This window comes from Lepidothrix coronata, unplaced genomic scaffold (genome assembly GCF_001604755.1).
Source record: "Lepidothrix coronata isolate B3197 unplaced genomic scaffold, Lepidothrix_coronata-1.0 Scaffold24, whole genome shotgun sequence".
Lineage (NCBI taxonomy): Eukaryota > Metazoa > Chordata > Aves > Passeriformes > Pipridae > Lepidothrix > Lepidothrix coronata.
Window position 1 is genome coordinate 3,989,496 of NW_016690204.1, and position 20,376 is coordinate 4,009,871.

At 37.5% G+C, this 20,376-nt stretch overlaps 1 protein-coding gene across 20 annotated transcripts in view; it reads left to right on the forward strand.

Moving 5' to 3' along the window:
* RBFOX1 (RNA binding protein, fox-1 homolog 1) overlaps positions 1-20,376 on the forward strand; it is a 1,165,955-nt gene that overhangs the window by 691,009 nt on the left and 454,570 nt on the right. Inside the window, exon 1 of one of the 20 annotated variants that reach the window (XM_017808975.1) lies at positions 4,396-4,413. The exons of the other annotated variants lie outside the window; for them this stretch is intronic. The gene's annotated coding sequence lies outside the window, so the exon portion shown is untranslated. Of the gene's footprint in view, positions 1-4,395; positions 4,414-20,376 lie in introns of those variants that run through there. 20 annotated transcript variants of the gene reach the window in all.

Genomic DNA, 20,376 nt, shown 5'->3' on the forward strand with positions numbered 1-20,376 from the left:
AGACCATGATAAATATTAATTTGGGTTTTTTTGTTTGTTTGCTTGATTATTGTGAAATTATCCATTATATTTATAAATGTATTTTTACTCCGATAACAAAGGCATGCTATTTTGTAGGGGTGTGTTTTAATTTGATCACTTAGCAATAAATGTAGTGTGTTTACCATTTTCAGGACTGCTTTTTGTTTACCAATTTCATGGTCCACTTTCAGGTTTGTATTAAAGTATGTGTCATTTATGAGGCCATTTAAGTGGTAGCCCCTGATGCAGGAATACAATAACAAATAATACTGACTCCTAGTAAAGTGTTCAAATGATGAACTTTTGAATTTCAGTGTGCTTAAAGTAAGTAATGAATAGTAGTAATTCAGTTCTCTGTGGAAACATGGTAGCTTAGTTGTCAGTCTCTTAACTCTGTCACTTTGTTGAGGTTGAACCAGTTCTAACTCACTAAGATATTCCTCCATCTGCTGAGTAGGAGGAAAGATCTAACCAAGGAATACTACCCAGGATGAAAATGAAAAGGGAACAGAGTAAATCCCAGTTTATGTGCATAGGAAGTGTTGGTTAAGCCTTATATCAGGGGTTTAGTCACCTCTTCCTTTTAGAGTGACTCTTTCTGTGCTTAAATGTGAGCATGAGAATAAACGTTACCAGCTCTGGGCAAATGCACTGGTCAACTCCAATTTATGGAAGGGATTTCCTGCCCCAGCAAGGTCTGTTACTTTGGGAATTGATGAACCAAAGCCCTTTGGCTTCAGCTGTAGCTCAGCAGAACGAACCCCTCAAGATGACACTGGCTGCATCTGGATTCTTGATTGCACAGACTGGTTTGGTTTGGGTCATTTTTAACCTCAAAACCCGGGATGGGCCCCCCCTGGGAAAGTTCCCTCAGGGATAAAGGAACAGAAGAGAGTTCAGAGCTATTTAAAGACTTTTTTCTTGCAGCACAAGAGCTCTTGATTCCCATGTGTGAGAAATCAGCAGGGAAGGCAGGAGAAGCTGGATAAGAACCTCCTGGTGGAACTGAAGTTTAAGAAGGAAATGTATCATGGGAAGAATACAGGGATGTTGCCAGCATGTGTAGGAATGGGATCAGGAAAGCTGGAGTTTGGATTAGGTAAGGAATTTGAAGAACAGGAAGAAGGGCTTCAATGGGTACACTGATCAGAAAAGGAAGAACGATGATCCAAGTTCCTCCCATTGCAGGAGGAGATGAGGTTTGAGACCACCTGAGGAACCTGAACCTACACAAGTCCTGGCACCTGAAGAAATGTGTCCCAGGGCCCTGAGGGAATTGGCAGAAGTAGGTTCTGGGCTACTGTCCGTGATATTTGAAAAGTCATACAAAGTTCCCAGTGGTTGGAGAAAAGGGAACATCACATCAGTTTTTAAAAAGGGTAATAACATTTGGAGATGCGTGCCTTGGAGAATTTGAGGAAATATTTTCCATTCAAAATCATCAGTACATCCTTGAAGGAAGTTTTGATAGATTTTTTTTTTTTCCTAGTCTTTGCCCAATCAAAATGTGGGCTATGGAAAGGTGTTTTCCAAGAACTTGAATCTGCTCAGGCAGATAAAATGATGTGCATCTCACATACAAATACCTCAGCCCAGCTCCTGGCGACCAGACCTTTAAAACTTTATTGGTGTTGGAATATTTGTGGTTGATACAGCCTAAAAGCTTCTTAGTGTACATTATGAATAGGTGAGTGTTGTATGTGTGACCTGCATTGTTATATTTGCTCATTTTAAAGGGTGTTTATTAAGGCTGCACACAGAGCCCTTTCCAGCTGAACTCTAATAATATGAAAGTGTAGTGACTAAGGAATCACTCAAAAGATTACATTTTCTGTGTCTTTTATTACTGTAAAACATAAAAAGCTGCTTTGTGGCCTTCCCTGTAGCCAGTAGTCTGGATAAATGTTTACAGATAAATATATTAAAATACTTAACTCATTTACTTATAAATCATCGTAAAAAGGTAGCAATTGTAGGAAAGTAAAATCAATACAAATTGCATACGGCTCATGGGATAGATTTTATAAACTGGGTGTTTTTGTTGTAATAAGATAAACATCTATGAATATTAAGCCACTTTTTTTTTAGCAATTCATATTTAATCTTTCAGATATAGAACGGGGACTGTTTTCTCCTCACTGTGTAATTTCAATCCCCTTTTTCTCTGATGGCATTTATGATCATAAATAGAGATGTTAAAAAAATAGAGGCACAAAATTTACTGAAATGATTTGCTGAGCAGGCTGCATGTACAAGATGCAAGTAAAAAATGCTTAAGTAAAGTTAGAACTTTAAAAAATACTCTCCTTGATCAGTTCTTCCCATATGAGGACTGAAACTGTACTGGATTATAGAAAATATAACTGAGATTGTGACCCTGGAATGAATTTAATTGATCGTGTTCTTTTTGTCTTCATGAAGTAATCAATCCAAAAGTAGTATAACAATAGAAATAATTTAGGAAGTTTTACTGTAAAGGGCTTAATTCTTGTAAGAATTTGCCTAGTGGGATTTCTTCCTTTTGCTACTAATTTTACAGTTTGCTGGTTCTGTGATCCTGTATATCCAAATCAGTCTGTCAAATGGGAAGGGGATAGATGTGGCCTGTAGTTATGGGAGCTGCTTGCAACCAGTTTTTTTAGAAAATGTTTGAAAAAGAATTATGGTGAAATAATAGTCATTTTCCTACCAACAGAGAAAATAAAATTCAGGTGTTTTGAAGACATGCTTCAAGACTGCAATCTGTAGAAAACTACTATTGCTGAAATATAGAGTGATTTCCTGGTACAGGTGGTGAACACATTTGTTAAACTTGTCCTAACTTTTAAGCCACTTTATTTACAGTATAATTTTATTTCTCAAAATCTATCCTTGTGTAATTTTGCTGAGGTTTCTGGAGGCCATTAATTTGCTTGCAAAGTTTCTGCATTTTTTTAAATTCCCCAGTGAAAGCAGCTGCCCAATAATCATAAGGTGAAGAGCCACCTCTCTGAGTGACAACAGGGCTTTGTGTCTTAGTCAAGAATTTTACACCAGTCTGGAGTGAAATAATCTCAGAAGAGAAAACACAGAGGGCTGTAAACTTATTAAAACATGTCAGTAAATAATAGTTGGTTGTTTCCAAAATTTCTGAGGTATTTAGTTAAACACTTAGAGGGCTAATAATAAATGATGTATACCCATTGCTACTTTGTTTAGTAAAAATGGTAATACTTGTGCAAAACAGAATTGCTTTTGATGCCATAATGTAATTACAGCTTGGAAAACAGCAGAATAAGGCAAGAAGAAAACCCTAGGCATATGTAATTTCAGATTAAATTTCATTTGGATTGAAAAATACTGTCTGGGTGTGGGGACTGCTTTTAAACTGGGCAGGAAAAATACCTCTATCTTACTGTACTGTTCACTTCAGTTAATTCCAAGTGTAAAATTGTACCAGACTTTTCTGTGTGAATGAGTGGAGAGAAAATATTGTAGTTTTCACAAAGTGAAATCAAATTTTTTAGCTGCTTCTTAAACTATAGTTAGTTCTGAGTTTTTCCTTGTGTATCTGTGTAGTGATTATTAATGCCCTGGGTACAACAGAACAAAATTAGGGCAGAGCAAGCTACAGCTGTCTTTATCTACCCTGGAATATCTTGTGTCTTATTTAGATATTTCTGTACTTACATTCAGGACTATAAATAATTTGTGGAGTCAGAATACATTTGCACCTTTGAGATTCATGTTTGAATATGAAGAAAAAGTAGGAGAGAGTCTTAGAAATAATCAGAACCCAACAATCATATTTATTAATTAACTCCTTGATTTCTTTTTCCTGTTTCAGTCTAATTTCGTGAGAAACTAAGCTCATGTGATTACTCATGTGATTACACATATTACACTGTTGTCTAATATGTTCAAATACTGAAAATTTAATATGGAATATATACCTGTGTGAAACCTGTTATATGTCATTTATTTTCACTTTATAGATAGACTTTTGCTCTTCTAGCATTGCTACTTAACAGTTGTGGGAATAGTATTCATGTTTACTCATATTATTTGGCTTTATTTTTAGGCCATTTTCTTCCTTTTTTTTTTGGTGGTAAATATAAATAATGTCTCTCAATGTGAGCAGAATTTGCTCACTTAGCCATGTAATTACATGGTGTTTGGACATAACTTAGTGAAGAGCATTATTTAAAAGCTCTTCTTCATAATTTTCTAACTGTTGTGGAAGTAGGAGGATAAAATATAGCAAAGGAAAAATTCATTTGGTTAAACATAGTTGCATTAAATACTGTACTTAAGAGACACTAGCTCAGATCTCTACAGAAGTGTTTTGTGTTTTTTTTTTCCCTGCAGGATGAAAATGTAGCACTCAGGAAACACGGATAATGCAGCTATCAAGTAAGATAGAAAATAGTAGCAAATGAAACAAACTCCTGCTTTAAAATCCCAGCAAAAAGCCATAATCCTTCTGGATAGATGCTAATAAGTTCAATTCCTCTATGAAAGTTAAGGAAAAGGGAATGATTTCAGAATTATTTTGTGTCCTGACCGTTTCCCAGAGTAGAGGCTCTGGGTGATAACTGTATTGGGAAGTGTTTGGTTTCCAGAGTGGAGTTTCCCTTCCCCTGCAGTGTCCCGGGAAGGGCTGTTCGGCTCCATCCTGCAGCACTGGGGGTAAGCAGGAAGGAAAGGCAGGAGCTTTTGAGCCCAGGGATTGCTGACCTGCCTGGTCTAACTACAGACCAAAGCTGTCACCCATGAGGGGTCAGAGAGCTCAGAGAGGGGAGAGGAAACCCTTGGGGATCAATGATTGCGGTTCCTCCAGAGCCTAAACCACCCTTGGGATGGGCTGAGTGTGGTCAGACAACCCCCTCCCTAAAAACACCCGCTGGTTCCCTTGAACCTGAGGCTGTCATTGTCCCCCTGCCATGGGGCACAGTGGCCACACACTCTCCAAGGTGACAGAGGTGGTTTTATGTGTCCTGGATGATGATCACCCTAGAATTCAAGCTACATTTGACCTCAACTTCACAGCTTTGGGTTGCCTCCCAACATTAAGAACTTTGTAGTTCTGAAACATTTAAGTACTTTTGAGTGACTTCTCAGGTGCCTTGTTTGTAGACAGAATATTAGTCTGATTTTCAAGTCTTAAGTTCATAGGTTTTCTGTTAATATGGTCATCAGTAATGATATTTGTTTGTTGTTTGGTTAAAAGTATTTCAGATTCAATCTTCTGACTCATCCACCTAATATTCATCTGATGCAATGATCATTAAGATCATTGAGAGATTTCTCTTCATAATAACTGCTGCTCTGAGCTGCAGGAGAATTGTACATTCTTTCAAGTAGTTTTTGTTTGGGCCTTTCTAATATTTCCTAATTTATTGCAACATTACAAAAGGTTCTCTGAACCTCAGCTTGCACCTGAATGAATGTAAACCATGTTCCTGCACTGCCAGAAATTTCTTAAAAGGTGTTGTGTCTAAGTATAAATATAATTGTGGGTTTGATCACAGTGAAGGTACAGCAAAGTGTGACATACTGCTGACTTAAAAATCAGTGATCCTACAAGAATACACCTCATTCCTTTGGAGTCTCATGGGATTTCACAAGTGAATGTAACAAAAAAAAAAAAAGAAATTGTCTTATCTGTTTTTCCTTCATTTACATGAGACTAATTATTATAAAAATTGTGTCCTGTTCCCTCCTCAATCTGAGGTCAGCAAATTATGGTTCTATAAACTGCAAGTCTTTATCTGATATCCTTCTAATTCCCTTCACAACAATTGTGAAGGTGCATCAGGCACTGAGAAAACAGGAATTACACTTCTTACGTTCACAATTTTAACAGTTTTGGAACCTGTCCCACAATTTGTAAGTGCAGAGTGATCATACCTTAATCTGGTCCTTAAGGGAATAACCAGTATATTTACAATAACATATATATGGGAATTTAGATAATTAGGTTTTACACAAGTTGACGTGGCTGTTCTGTGTCTTCAGTGGAAATGAATTTCTCATAGGTATATAGTAAGAGGAGTGAAATGAGTATATAACTTTATATCTTTTAACATTAAAGGGCATCTATTTACACAAAATTGTATTTTTCATGTGTATGTTCTATTAAATTCACTATTACATGTGTGCTGGGTATAGTGGAGTTACCACTACTATAAATTTAGGCAGCAGATAAATTAAAAAAAAAGGGAAGATGGCAGAGATATAACTGAGAAAGCCCTAATTGTAGACTGATAGAATTATGGACTTGAAGTTTTAGTGGTTTAGCATGAGCTGGAAAACATGCTGCAGGTTTAGGAATTGATGTTTAAACTCTTCAAGATGAGAGATGAGAACTCTAGAATGTTGTGATCATATAGAAACACTTCATTGCCCGTGGTGGGCTTCATTCTGCCCTGTGTGTGCTGGGCTTCCCATCCCTGTGATGCCCTGCTCTGCTTCTCAGGGTTCCTTCCTGAGCCTATTTTGCTCATGTAGCAAACTTATATGAATTGTGTATTTTTATATATATATATATATATATATATATATATATATATATATATACACAATATAGCACCATTATATGAATGTTTTTGCAATCAATGCACTTTTTCCCCTGAAAATATGGAATATTAGAACATAGCCTTTGGTATTGGAAAAGCATGTTTTTAACATCTGGTGAATTTGTACCTCTACTTAGAATAATCCTTGAAACTTTTGCTCCTATCTCAGTGTTTACAATGTGAATATTGCATTCCCCTGAAAAAGCGGGCACATGAATTTCAAATTTCTGTTCTTGGTCTCCCATGTGTTTGTGCACATCTAAATCCAGAGTCTGCAGTCTGTTGATGGGACAAGATCACCCTTTTTTTGTCTGTGGAAGGTACTTTACACTAGAAATTGTGTGTGCTGCCACAGGCAGACAAGTCTGGCTAAACTATTAATGCTGTGAGCATTAATAACAAAACAAGTTATGTGTTGATTTCTGGTGTGATTGTTTGAGGTCTCTCACATAAAGCATCAGTTGAAACCAAAGATGGAAGGAAGGGCAAACAAATAAAGTGAATGTTATGTTTTCAAGTACTGAAAATATTCAATAACTTTTATTTTTGAATGAGAAAGGGTGTTCAAAAATATTCAGATCTCTGTAAGATGTGGTAACCACCTATAACTTCATGTCTTATACAACATGAAATATTAATATAGGCATATTTAAGGTTCCTGTTATGGATGTCACTTAGGTATGACTGTTTTCAGTTTTCTTGTTTTTATTTTATACATATGTCAATGAATGTTAATGTGCTTTATCTACCACTAGTTAGCTGCCCTGAAGATAATGCTGAGAGAACTGATTTTGTGCTAATTCAGTCACCCAGGGGTATTAACAATTTTATTCTGGAGTGTTTTACTTGGTTTTGCTCCTTTTTTTTTTTTTTTATTGTGACAGAACTTACCTGTAGAAATGAGATGATGATCTCTAATTCCATTACCCCTCCTTGGATAATTATAGCAGCCTGATTAAAAGTTTCTAGAAATGTGAGATGGCTAATGAATCAACCTTATATTTCATTTCATAGTTCTTGGTTTCAGGCATCTCCATAATGAGGTAAATAAAGCTGCCTCTTGAATCATCACGAAGTATGAGGAACAAGAAATAAAAAAGTAGCACAGGGGGAAATCTGCCACGGGGAAATCCCCACTTAGTGCTGCAAAGAGCCAGGAGCTGCCTGAGGAGTCAGTGTGTCTGTAAGGGGGAGAAGTTGCTTGGAAAAGTCACCTGCAAAGTTGTCTTTTTATGTGGATTTCATGTTAACAGTTTATTTAACATTCAGCTCTATGTTACACTCCTCCCAAGTTTCACACAGGTCTCTCCACCACCACACACACAAATTCTGCAAGGGCACATGTACCACACACCTGCAAGTTGCTTGGCACAGGACCATTTTTACTGGAATAACAGCTTCTCTGGGAAGTTTACTATGCTACAAGAATAGCTTTGTGTGAAATCTCGTGTATTTTGAATATTACTGCAAGATAAATTGCTTTTAAGTGGAATTTCTAGAATGCAGTTGATTGTGTTTGCCTGGGAGGAATCAGGAATTATCCACACAGTTAGCTATAACTTTGATATGCTGCTGCTGAGCAAGTAGAGGAAAAATTTGGGAATGTTTCTGATAAAGGACACTATATTTCACATGGCCTTGGATTGCTTGAGAATCAGAAAAGCAATGTTTTGGTAAAGTATATCTTCAATCCATCTTCTGTAGGAAAGGTAAAGGCTGAATTTTCAATTTTTTAAAAGTTTCTACCTTCATCTCTGAGACTTTTCTTCTTGAAATATTTGCAGATCTTTAAAGTACTGTTTTGTAACCTGTGGTTGTTTTCTTCCATAGCCAGCACAGGTTGGAATTTGCTGTATTCCATGGAACATTGCTCCAGTGTGTGTTACTGAACAGAATTTTCCAGTGGTTACAAAAAACAGAAGGGTGATAAGACATAACACTGGATGAATGGCGTGATTTTATTCTGACATTCAACAGGCTTATCTCTGAAAGCTTTTCTCCATCTGTCAATTCTTGCAAATTCCTCAGTGGCAGAGCTTAGTGACAGGTAAAATCCATGCAGGAGGGGCAGGAACGTTGGAAGGTCTCTTAATTAGCTTTCTAATTTACGAAAATAGATTTTTCTTCCAGTCTTGAGTAACTTGTAACCTACCATGGTGTTACTCACTTGAAGAAATAATTTTGGTTTGATTGCAAAGGAATCATCTGCTTTCTGAATGCAGTTAGCAATGAATATCTTGCTTATGCAGCAGAAATTTACTCCTTCTAATGAGTGAAGAAACAAACTGAAATGAATACAATAAACCAGATTTTCTGGAAAAGAAAGCAAACCAGTTGGATTTGATTTGAAAAGAGCAATAGCAGGCATATGTCACGTGTCATTAGAGGAGAGAACTGGCGACAGTATTATTCATTATGTGGTTTCAGAGTGCCCTAAATTGGAGTATAAGATTATTGGAAGTGGTTGATTTCCCCAGATTACGGCTTAATAGTGACTAAAGGGCCCACATTACTCATATTTGCAAAGAAAATAGTGCCAGAAAACAGCAGTGGTTGACTGGAATGAAATGTGGAGCCCTCAGGGTTTTAGCTTGAGATGCAGCTTAATTGTGTGTCTCTTGCTTAATACAAATGTCCCTGAGTCTCTAAGGCTGGTGTGCTTTCAGCACTTGCAAATTGATCCAGCAGCTTCCAAAGTATTTACTGGGGATTTTTTCCTCGCTGCTTTCTAAACAAATTATTATAATGACTTCACAGGCTAAAGCAGGGTTCCCTATTTCTGACTGGTTTTCGTTACCAAATTCCTGTCAGCTTCGGTTTATTTCCTTGATCTGTTTAAGCTTCTGCAATGTCAGGGTTGGAGTCTGGTTTCATCACTGGAACCTTCCTTTTGCCCTTCTGGAAGAATGACCAGACTGGGTTTAGGGGATGTTTGCTGTAATACAACTGTTGGCTCTTGAGAATGAAATATGTGACATGAATCACCTTTAAACAAAAGCAATTCATGTTTTCAAGCAGAATTATAAAAATACTCTGAGGAAGAATTCAAACTTATATTTTTAGGGGGTATATGTAAGCCCTACGTGGGCAATGCTTTGCTGGATTGGTTGCAGGGTATGCAGAGAGCATTCTTGAGGAACAACTAAATTAGAAATGACCTGAAATGGAACACAAATTTGACCAAAAAAAATATCATGTTGTATTTCTCCACGATATTTAGAATTTCTCTGTCAGATTCCATGAAATTAAGCCAAAACACTGCATTACTGTGAAAGAAAATGGTGGTGGTGTGTGAAGGTGCTGGACTGAAGTGCAGAGGAATAAGTTTTAATGCAGTGTTATGTGGAATTCCTGGTGTGCCAAGTAAGACTTTTAACTGCTGTATTTCTGTTCCCTGCTGATGAAAGGGAAACTAAAGTCCTTTCTTTTTCCTGGTGAAAATGTCAGGTGCAAGTAGCCAAGACTAACTTTTACATAGAAAATACCTTGGGAAAGGACCTTAGAAGTCATCCTGCCCCTCTGCTTTAAAGCAACACATGGAACTAAAGTATTTAAATGTTTTATTACGAACGAGCAAAGGAAGAAATTACCCCTATATGTTGTCCTGTCTGGCAGTAATCCTGATTTCTACCTTTCCTATAATACCTCATAAATTTAAATAAAGTATAAGAGAACCCCCAGATTCTGAAAATGATCCTTGCAGTCCTTGAATTCAGAGGGATCTCTTAAGTCTTCTTGAGTCAGCACGTTGACTTAGGAAGTAACCAGGATTAATTGGTAAAAATCTATAAATAGTGATGAATTAAAAACAAGATCTTAAATATGTTCAAAATCAACTGAGCTGTTGCACCTTCTGAGTTTCACTGATCCCTGAGCAGTAAATCTCTTTAAGTTGATGTTGTACCCATGTTCTTCAGAAAGAAAATTGCTGATGGGGATTTTTAATTGTTATTATTTCCTTTAGCTTAGAAGATTAAATAGCTGTCTTACACTGCTCAGCAAAATTTCCACTGAGCATTTATAATTTCTGTAGAACAGGGTTTTTTCTAGTATTTGTTAGAGAGATTGCTCCCTGATTTCAGCCACTTACACAAATGAAGTTATTACATTGTATTAATTGCAAATTTCTGCCTTTCAGAAATTACTTTTGCAGTTTATATTTCTGCAATGCAATGAAATATAAACTGTGCAACAGGAAGCACGATACTGGAGAATCCTTGAAGTGTCATGCCATTAATACAATGGATGGATATCAGCAAGGGTGTCTGGGGTGAATTGGTATGATTGTTTTTAATGTAGAGAAATTGTAATGAAGAGAAATTCAAGGTGCAGAATGAAGTTATTCTAGTTCGTTCTAAGATGAGAACTCAAAATTTGGAAACAGAATTTTTCTAGAAGGGGAAAACCCGCATAAAGAGTTACAAATGACATCTGAAAACCAGAGGCAAACACACATGAATGATGTCCCAGTAAGATTTTTTTTGTGATCACTATTTGTATCTCATACATTTTTGAGATCAGTTATTAGGGGATGAAAGCTACATTCTGTTTTTCTATATAAAACCCCACTGAACTCATCATATTTCTTCCACTCCTATGTAGCGAAAATTAATTTTTTTCAAGGTTATGTTTTTTTTTTCCCCCTAGTGTAGTTTAATACTCTTCTTCCACCCCTTGGTGAAGAAAAGACATCTTTGGTTATATTATATTTTTGCTAAATCAAAAAATACTTTCACTGTATCAGAATTACAGGTGAATAAGTGGGAAAACCTTGTTCTTCAGTTGGGGAAACCTTGTTCTTGAGCAGGGATTTGGCTTGACCTAAGATTTGATCTGGCAGAGCTCGCACTGGGAGCTACAACTTTCATGCTGTATGAAGTCAAAGCCCAAGGCACTCAGATAACACATATTAATAGGGACAAAACTTATAATATTCAGGGAGTAAATACTCACCACTTCCATATTAATCCAGAAGCTGAGCACTGGGATTGTTGGATCTAAAGCCAGATGGAGAAGTATCTGCTCCTCTGTAGATGGAATCTTTGAAGACAGAGAGAGCATCAAAGAGGCAGGTCAGCAGTGCAGGCTGTGAGTGGAGCTGTGACAGGGGAGGGGCTTCAAATGGTACCTGCACCCCTGAGAATAACTGAAAAACCTCGGTTGCATATGTCTCTGTAAAGAATCTGTGCTTTCCCTCAGGTTTCCACAAAAATACAGTCAGTGTGTGTTTCGGGTTCACCAGCAAGAGGTTTCTGCTTAGGGTTTGCATGACCTTTGCACGTACAATATTTGCAGTGCTTGTTTATTCTTTTTCAAAGAGCTAGAAACTTGCATTCTTTCCCTAAATAATGCTCTGTCACTCTACTGTCTGCATCCCTCACTTCAGTGTAGGAATGAGCTGGGTTTGCCATAAAAGCAGATGTGCCTTGGAAGGGCTTTGCTTTCATGTCACAGAGTTGCACCACTGGACATTTCAGTGCAGTTGTAACCTGAAGGCTTCGTCATTACATGTTACCATTAACAGAAGCTCATGGTAGTGAAAGACTTTCTGTGGGTTTCTCTCTTCAAGAAGTACAATGTTCTTACTCTTAGTTAGACCGTCACCAAAGCATTTAAATGATGCTTTTTCTGTCAGGGCATGGAACAAGGACCAGCTCAAAGGGGAGCAGCTCAAGCTGCTCGAGCAGTTTTGCTCCAGCACATGGATTTTGTGCCAAAGAATGAAATAATGTCCTAATGATGTTTAGTTAAGCTCTAATAATTATCTTAATGCAGCCTATTGTGGCTGCTATGTTTGTTCAGATCTTTTATTGTTTGTAGAACAGCTCAAATGCAATTCTTAGTTTAAATTTATGTGATATTACATAATCTGAAATAGTGTTTCTTTGCATGTCTGCGTTTGGTGCAGAGTTGTGCCCACTGATGGTTACAAAGTGTTTGCTGAAAGTTTTAGGAAAATATTTTACCAATATACAGTATCTATTTGTGTGTTTTAATGCAGTTGCACATAAAATATGTGGGGTTTATTTAAAAAATCTCTGGGATGTTTTTTGAATGAGGCTTTGTCTATAAAACTGCAGGCCCAGATGCTTCTCTGTTCTCCAGAAAATAATTTTGTTCATTTGAAACAGAACGTCAAGTACTCCAAAAGAAAGGATTTAAAATATTCACAGAAGATGCACTGAGAAATCTGATGGCAAACCATGGACAACTTGAAAGCCAAATATTATGTTATTGTCTGCAGTTTAGCATGAAAAGTAAAAGCCTGCACTGTGTTTGTTTGTAGCTCTGCTTTTGCCTGACTTCTCCTTCAGTAACAAAACCTTAAAACCCTGCAATAATTTTGTTCCATTTTCTCCTCAGTTCGCTGTGAGACTAAAAGGATTTTAATTAGACCCACTTCACAGGCTGTACCGAGAGTATCAGTGGTGCCTGCTCATGAAATGAAAAAGTAAATGAAGCAGAAAGATGCTATAGTCCCAGGCACGTTTTATTGGGGTTGACAGTGTTAACTTATTTAGCAGGAAAGAGCCACTCTCTTCAGGGCTTGAGTTACTGGAGGAGTTCTGGGGTCTTTGTCACACAGAGGTTGCATTAGAATATTTTAAGTAGTCCATCTTTCCCTTTAAAGTTTCTATTAAGAACTATTCTGGCTAGCACACAGATTGCATATAAAATGCATTTTTTTCCTTACTTTTTCTCATTCAGGTTGGAATAATAGATGTCATTTAGAGCAGTGGTGCTCACGAATCTATACACCATGCTGGAGCATTAATTTGTTCAGCTTCTTTTCAGGCTTTTCAGAGGGAAAACAGAGGTTTTAAAAAAAATAATTCAAATTTTTCAGCTCTGAATAAATCTGGTTATAATACATGTAAATATCCAGATCTAGTGACAAATTGGCATATGGCTGTAATGTAGCAAATGGAGCAAGAGCTGCCATCATTACAGTCCTGAAATATCTTGTACAAAGTCTATTTGTAATTCACTAATTTGATATTCAAATTCTGTTTGTTGTTGTTCCTGCAGCACCCCTACCTAAATTAACAGTACTGAATTGCAGCCTAATAGACCTATCTTTCACCCACACTTTGATTTGTCAGAACGGTTAAAAATTAGACATTTATTATTTAGCAAAACATTATTTGTGTGTTTTCCCTGATCAGTAAGCAAAACTTTAAGGCAGTTAAAAAGTGTAGAAAATGGCAGTTGAGGTTTACATCAAGTTGTCATTTCCCAGCACTTAATAGCTGCATAAATGTTTAAAGCCAAGCAAACTTTCAAAATTTATTTTTAACCTTATTCTTATCCTCAGTAAGTATTAAATGGCCTTTTTTATTTGCTGAGCAGGTTAAGAGAGGCTAATGCTTAGGTCCCATGCCAGGAGAGGGCACACAGTGGCCTAAAAATAGGGAGTAACATGGGACTAGATTTGAATTTGCTCGTTCCCAGTGGCAGTATCTTAAAACTGGCAAACTGTTTCCTGTTAATTTTCATGGAGCTGGTGATGGATCATGTTATAGCATAAGGAGGCACTCTGAACAGGTCTGGGGGTCTGAGAGGGTGGCACTTCTGACAGACTGTGCAGTGAGTTAAACATTGTCCCTGTGCTCTGTAGTGCCATTGTACTCAAGGAGTGTGTGCAGTGTGGAAAAGAGCAGATGGTTCTGACTGTGCCACCTCCTTTGGAGTTCATATCCTGGCTGAACTGCCAGGGACACCTCCAATAGGTGCATTTCTCTGCTGTTCCTCATTCCCACACAGGGCTGGGTGGTTGCTGTTCATCTGAGTAAAACATGTGGTCATTATGTGAAGCAGAACTTTCCAGTGTCTGGTTGCTTTATTCAGTTTTTTATCAGACTTGCTTTTAAAGTTCTGGTGCAGTCAAATCTAGTGCACATTCACTGGTCAAAACTCAGAAAATGCATTTTGCTTCCTTCTTCTTCCCTCCCTTCTCTAAATCAGGCAGATATTATGTCACTTGTTCCCTCCAGGGCACAAGAGGGAACATTCCCTGCTTAGTTCAACTGGATTTATCTCAGGAGGCTGTTAACAATATTACAGTTATTAACTAATCATTACAGATTATTACAGATAACACTGATGGGATTTTGTTTCATTTAGCTCATGCTTTCTCATAAGATGAAATGTTAAGATGCTTCTCAAACTTTCTGAAATTTTTATCCCTCAAACTTTGTGAAGTTTTTATCCCTCAAACTTTCTGAAGTTTTTATCCCTATCAGATATTGTAATCTAATAATATAAGCCAAGAAACTTGTAGCTGTTGCAAGATATTTCACACATAGTCTTCCCAAGTAGAATATTGTGTGGGCAGTGTAATATTTTGTTGCAGTTACTAAGTTTTGCCTTTTTAAATCAGCAGGGGAGAAGTATCAAAGGACCTTATTTCAAGCACTGTTTCCTTTTATTGGAGCAGGCAACTAAATAAATTAATTTAGCTATTGAAAGAAGCTATGGTTTCATTTATGGTAGTTTTTTCCCCAACCACTAACTATCTCCTAGTCCCTAAACAAATATGCTTTGCCTCTGTGTGTGTAGGATGATGGGCATTGTTGACCACTGGTTTAATCCTAGAGCTTCAGGTATCTCCTGGTATCTTAAGACAAGGAAAACTTTTACCTGAGAGAAAAGGTTTGCAGCCCTGAACCTGCTGCTCCACAATAACCGATGTAGGAAGCTATCAATTTATTTATTTATTTATTTATTTATTTATTTTTAAATGCCAAATAACTTACTGGAAAACAAGTTAAAGAACACAAGTCCAGACTTTTAGACTGGGATACAGTGAAATATCAAAAATTGTTTTGTGCATGCCAGTTCAGAATTGTTCCAGTAAAGCAGAGACCCCAAGGTCAGAGGGGTCAGGTGGTGGCAGAGTCAGAATATTTTGCTGATTTTATTGCTCATGTTCTTGTTATTGGTGTCTCCTGTCTCTGGATGAGCAGTTTCCAGCTTTTAAAATTCATATACTATATTTTACAAATTCATCTCGTGTCATGGAGTGCTTTGGATTAATCAGTACAGTACACTGTGCCTAAACACGCTGCAGGAATTTGCAGGTAAACAGTTGATGACTCGGGGCAGGGCAATAATATTTTTGTTGTTTGTTATATGTTCAGTCAGCAGCTCTACAGCGGTTTATTTATGCTTTTAAATGCAGATAAAGATGCAGCACAGAAACAGTAGAACTTTGAATTTTGTACCTCTAATACTATATAGATGACATGAGAATCCCTTTTCTTGCTTTAAGGGATATTTACTCAGCACATATATAAACTGTAAATGAACCTTCTCAGTCTCTGCCTAAACTGATACAGAACTAATGGTTTTATTTTGGAATAGATTTGTTAATGAGGAATTTTAACAATTCTGGCTGCCCCAATGACCTTGGGTTGGACCCTTCAGCCCACAGGTACACTCAGGGCCAGCAGTAATTATTATCCAAGTGGGCTGTGAAGGGAGAGAGGAATGTGGGAGAGAGGAAGGTTCTGTAGGTTCTAAGGAAATACATGCATAGCTGAACAAGTTGAGAATTCCACTTGCCCCAAAGCACTTCTGGCTACAATCTCCTTTGTAGAAGAGGGAGATAAGATTCTCAGTTGCCAGATCTACACGCTCTGTGTTGTTGAATCAGGTGCTCTGTTTTTCTTTCTTAAACTCTGTCAGTGATTTCCTGGAGTCACTGTGCAAATCTCTCTTAATTCCCAGTCTAGAAGGATTTGCTGATTGCTGGTAATTCTTTGATCACTTCTTCAAACAACTGATCATAATAATTATAATGCTCTTATTTAATGAGGCAGCACTCCTCTAAGGACTAAGCAAATATTATTTATGGCTCAAGTAATTCAGGTACAGAGAAGTTTAAATCATCTTGTAGTACCCAAGGGAGGGCTGCACTATTTCTGTCTGAGATGTCTGAGAAGAAATACGAGTGCTTGCATCCTATAAGACTTGCTCAGAAGATCTGATGTGCCTCAAATGATGCAACTTTTTGTGCATAAATATGAGGACACTGCAGAGATCTTTGCTGTGATAGATTCAGTTCTTTACAAACAAGCAGTTCCTCCAAGATTTACTGCAAAGTGTTTGTTCACATCTTTTTCAGTCCAGGATCTTTTGTACTTTTCACCTCAACTGTCTCTCCTTCCTCTATTAAAAAAAAAAAAACCAAAAAACAAACACCCAAACTTCTTTAAAGTCTGTGTGTAGGGTGTTTTTACGTGGCCTTGTTATACCTAATTTCTGCATATAACCTGTACTGGTTAGGATTAGGAATAAAGAAAAAACCCTTCCCAAATTACAACCTCTTAACTAAAGTACCTCTGCCAGCACAAAGCCCAAACAGTTACATGAGTAAGGATTTCCTTTGACAAGAAATAGCTCATTTTGTTCCTGAAGTGGATTAATCCCCACCAGGAAGTATTTTTGACCTAAGTTATAACTTGGGGCAGAGTCCACTCGACCAGCAAAGTGCAGGTTGCTCTTTCTTTGACGATTTTCACACAAGAATGTTTGAATTAACCAGTTGCACAGCTCCATGGTGGTGTCCTCCCAAGCCTCAACTCCCACAGAGGATTGCCCTTGCACAAGAGGAGCTAAATTCAAACTAACTCTTTCAGTGGGTAGAGGTATAGAAAAATGTGCGAAGAGACATTTTAATCACCGCATTTGGAATACGGAATGAAGATAAAATTCCATTAAGGTTAACCAAGTGACTTTGTTCACTTTACTTTGTGTTCCCCCAAAAGCCCACCTGTGAGATTTGCTGCAGGGTCTCTGCAGTGATGCTGGGAAGGGCTTTGTTAAACAGCAACAGGACATTTACCATGAGCTTTCTCCAGAGGCTCTGGGTGCCAGCCAAGGGAAAGGAAAACATTTGCAAGCCCCCATTCCCCAAACAAACAAGCTGATTATGTTCACAAAGTACCCAGTGAGGTCAGCCCTGCTGTCCTCTGTCCCTGAAAGCATTACCATCCATGAAATTCTATTTGCTAGTTGGCAGTCCATGGAGTCTCATCTGGTTCTTCCATCCATGATTCATAAGGGCAAAGGTCTCTCTAAATTTCCACATCATCCTGAACTCTTCTCTGGCTCTTAGAATCTGCTACTTTTTCCCCTCATATTCCACCACGGTGCTTTTCTTTGTGCCACACAGCTCTCCCACAGAACTCTTCATTTCCCTTGCATATTACCCTTCTTTTCTTTTTTTTTCCCTTATTTTATCTGAATTTCTTGGTACATAGAGTGGGACTTGATATCTTTCTTTCTTCTGTCTGTCTTGCAATCAGAGACGAGCTGAATATGACAAGAATTTATACCAGGGACGGATTTTGTTCATTTCAAATAGAAGTGACCTATGGGAAAAAGGATTTATTGAAAGGTAATGACATTTTCTGCTAGTTCAAAACTGAAGGGAGCTGGAGGGTCACTCAGTTCACTGGAAGGGGCAAAAAATTTAAAATGGATGGAGTAGATTAAGACCATCATGTTCAGATCCCTATTTTTTCCACTTGAAGCAAGGAAAATTCTAGTAACGGGACTGGGGAAAAAAAAAAAAAGCACAGCCAAAAGGATAGAATGTGCAATATTATCTTTAAAACTGCTAAATGAAAACACAGTGGGGATGGCAAATCTTACCAAAAATATTATGCAGTGTGTTCTAGCAACCAAGTAAATGAATCATTCATTTGCTTTAATTTTTAAGTGCAACAGAATAATACTGAAGTTAATCAATTGGAGAGAAATGAAGCTTTCATGATCTCTTGAATTTGTACACAATTTTAAAAAACATAGTTTCCTGAATGAATATACAGAATTGAATGTATTTTTTAGATTCTAGCACCAGAGATGCCAATTTCCCATTGAGAAGATTTATTAAAATGGATAAATCTTACTGTTGAATATCTCTCAGTTGAGAGCACTGAGGATGATCTAGTTATTTTTCTGTCATGATTGCTTGATTTAATTTATTTTATTTTATGAAGCTTTGAGGGTTTCTGGGAATTGTTAATTCTGAAGTCTTAGCTGATTCCTTCCAAAATAGAGAAGTTTTAAGATTTTATGCCTGTGTGTAAGCAACCATGTTAACTCACTTGAGTAACTGTATTTTGTAGGCTGATTATAAAGTGTTAATAGTTATAAATAGTTAATAAAGCTAAATTCTGAATGAGCAGGCAGTGCCATCTACAAGGTGATGATGTTTCTTAACAGCAATATGTTATTTTTGGCTTAGGGAACTCTCTCCACCCCTTGGAAAGATGCTCTTTATTCTGGGCTAAAGCACTTAAACATTTTCATGTACAATGCTTTGTTTCATATAAGGTCCAGTGGTTGGTCACTGAACCTATAGTATAGGAAAAACCTCTTAGTCTTCTTTTTAAACACCTCTTCTTAAGCCAAAGAAGCAGTGATTTGAAGTATAAACTTAGATTCTCAGTAGGCACTAACTGCAAGTATTTGAGATAGTTCAGGTAGGATTTTCACAATAAATTCAACTCCTAAAGCCAATAATTAATTTTTTTTAATAATCCAGAAGACTGCTGATTTTTAAGAATTTCACCAGTAAAAACATGTGTTATGGGGTTTTGTGCTGTGTTTTTTTCTTTTTTTTTTTTTTTTTTTCAGAGTGCCTTTTGTTTACAGGTTCCTTCACTTCTGGAATAAACTTTAGTTATTTTTTTCCACCAAACTGCTCCTAAGAAACTGCTAAAAATCTACAGTGTTACTGTAAAGACAGTGTTTCAACCAGTGAAACAGTGAATGACCTCATTTTTGTAGCGTTCTCTATTTTTCTAAATGAGGCTGTATGTGGTTGTGACCTTATTAAATCAGTAGAATCATAATCCGAATAATTTACGACTGTGAGGTAATTATACGGGCACATTTTTGAAAAAATAATTTAGTTTTACCTCTACTTAGAACCGCTTGCAGTCTTTAAAATAAATTTCACGGTTCGGTAATTTGAGAAATCATAAAAATTATTCCAGTTAAGGAAGTGGTTAATAATGTATATCTTGTATAGTTGTATTATGGAAACCAAAGTAATTCCTGTTTTAATTGTAAAAATATAAAATTTAAGTAGTGGCAGGCAAATTACTCATGTAGGGATTAATCACGGGCTCAGCTCGTGGAGCTGCCTTGATTCTTGATGAGAAAGCCTTGTGTTATTATAACTGCAGGGCTTTGGAATCCAGGGTGCTGGGATTTGGTTGGTGCTGGAACAGCCATGGGGGCTGCACCCAGTGGTGTCTGCAGACACAAGGTGCTTTTGGACTTCAGAACAGACTCTTGCCCAAGCTATTTATGATCAACATGATCCTGTCTGGAGTATGAGGGCTGTGTAGTTTGGCAGTGGGTTTGTCAAAGGACTGGAGGAATTGGCAGAGCTGTTGTCCATTTGACCTCTGTGAAGCTCTCCAGAAACAAGGGAAGGTGAACATCACATGAGGCAAAATCCTACTCGTGTCTAATTGCTATGGGTGTCTAATTGCTATGGGTGTCTAATTGCTATGGGTGTCTAATTGCACAGGTGTAGGGGAATCACAGAATCACAGTGATTGGAAAAGACCTCTGAGATCATCAACTCCAACCTTTGACCCAGCACCACCTTGTCACCCAGACCATGGCACTGATGCCACGTCCAGTCTCTTCTTAAACACCTCCAGGGTCAGTGACTCCACCACTTCCCTGGGCAGCCCACTCCAGTGTCTGAGCACTCTGTGTAAAGAACTTCTTCCAAATGTCCAACCTAAACCTCCCCTGGTACAGCTCAAGGCTG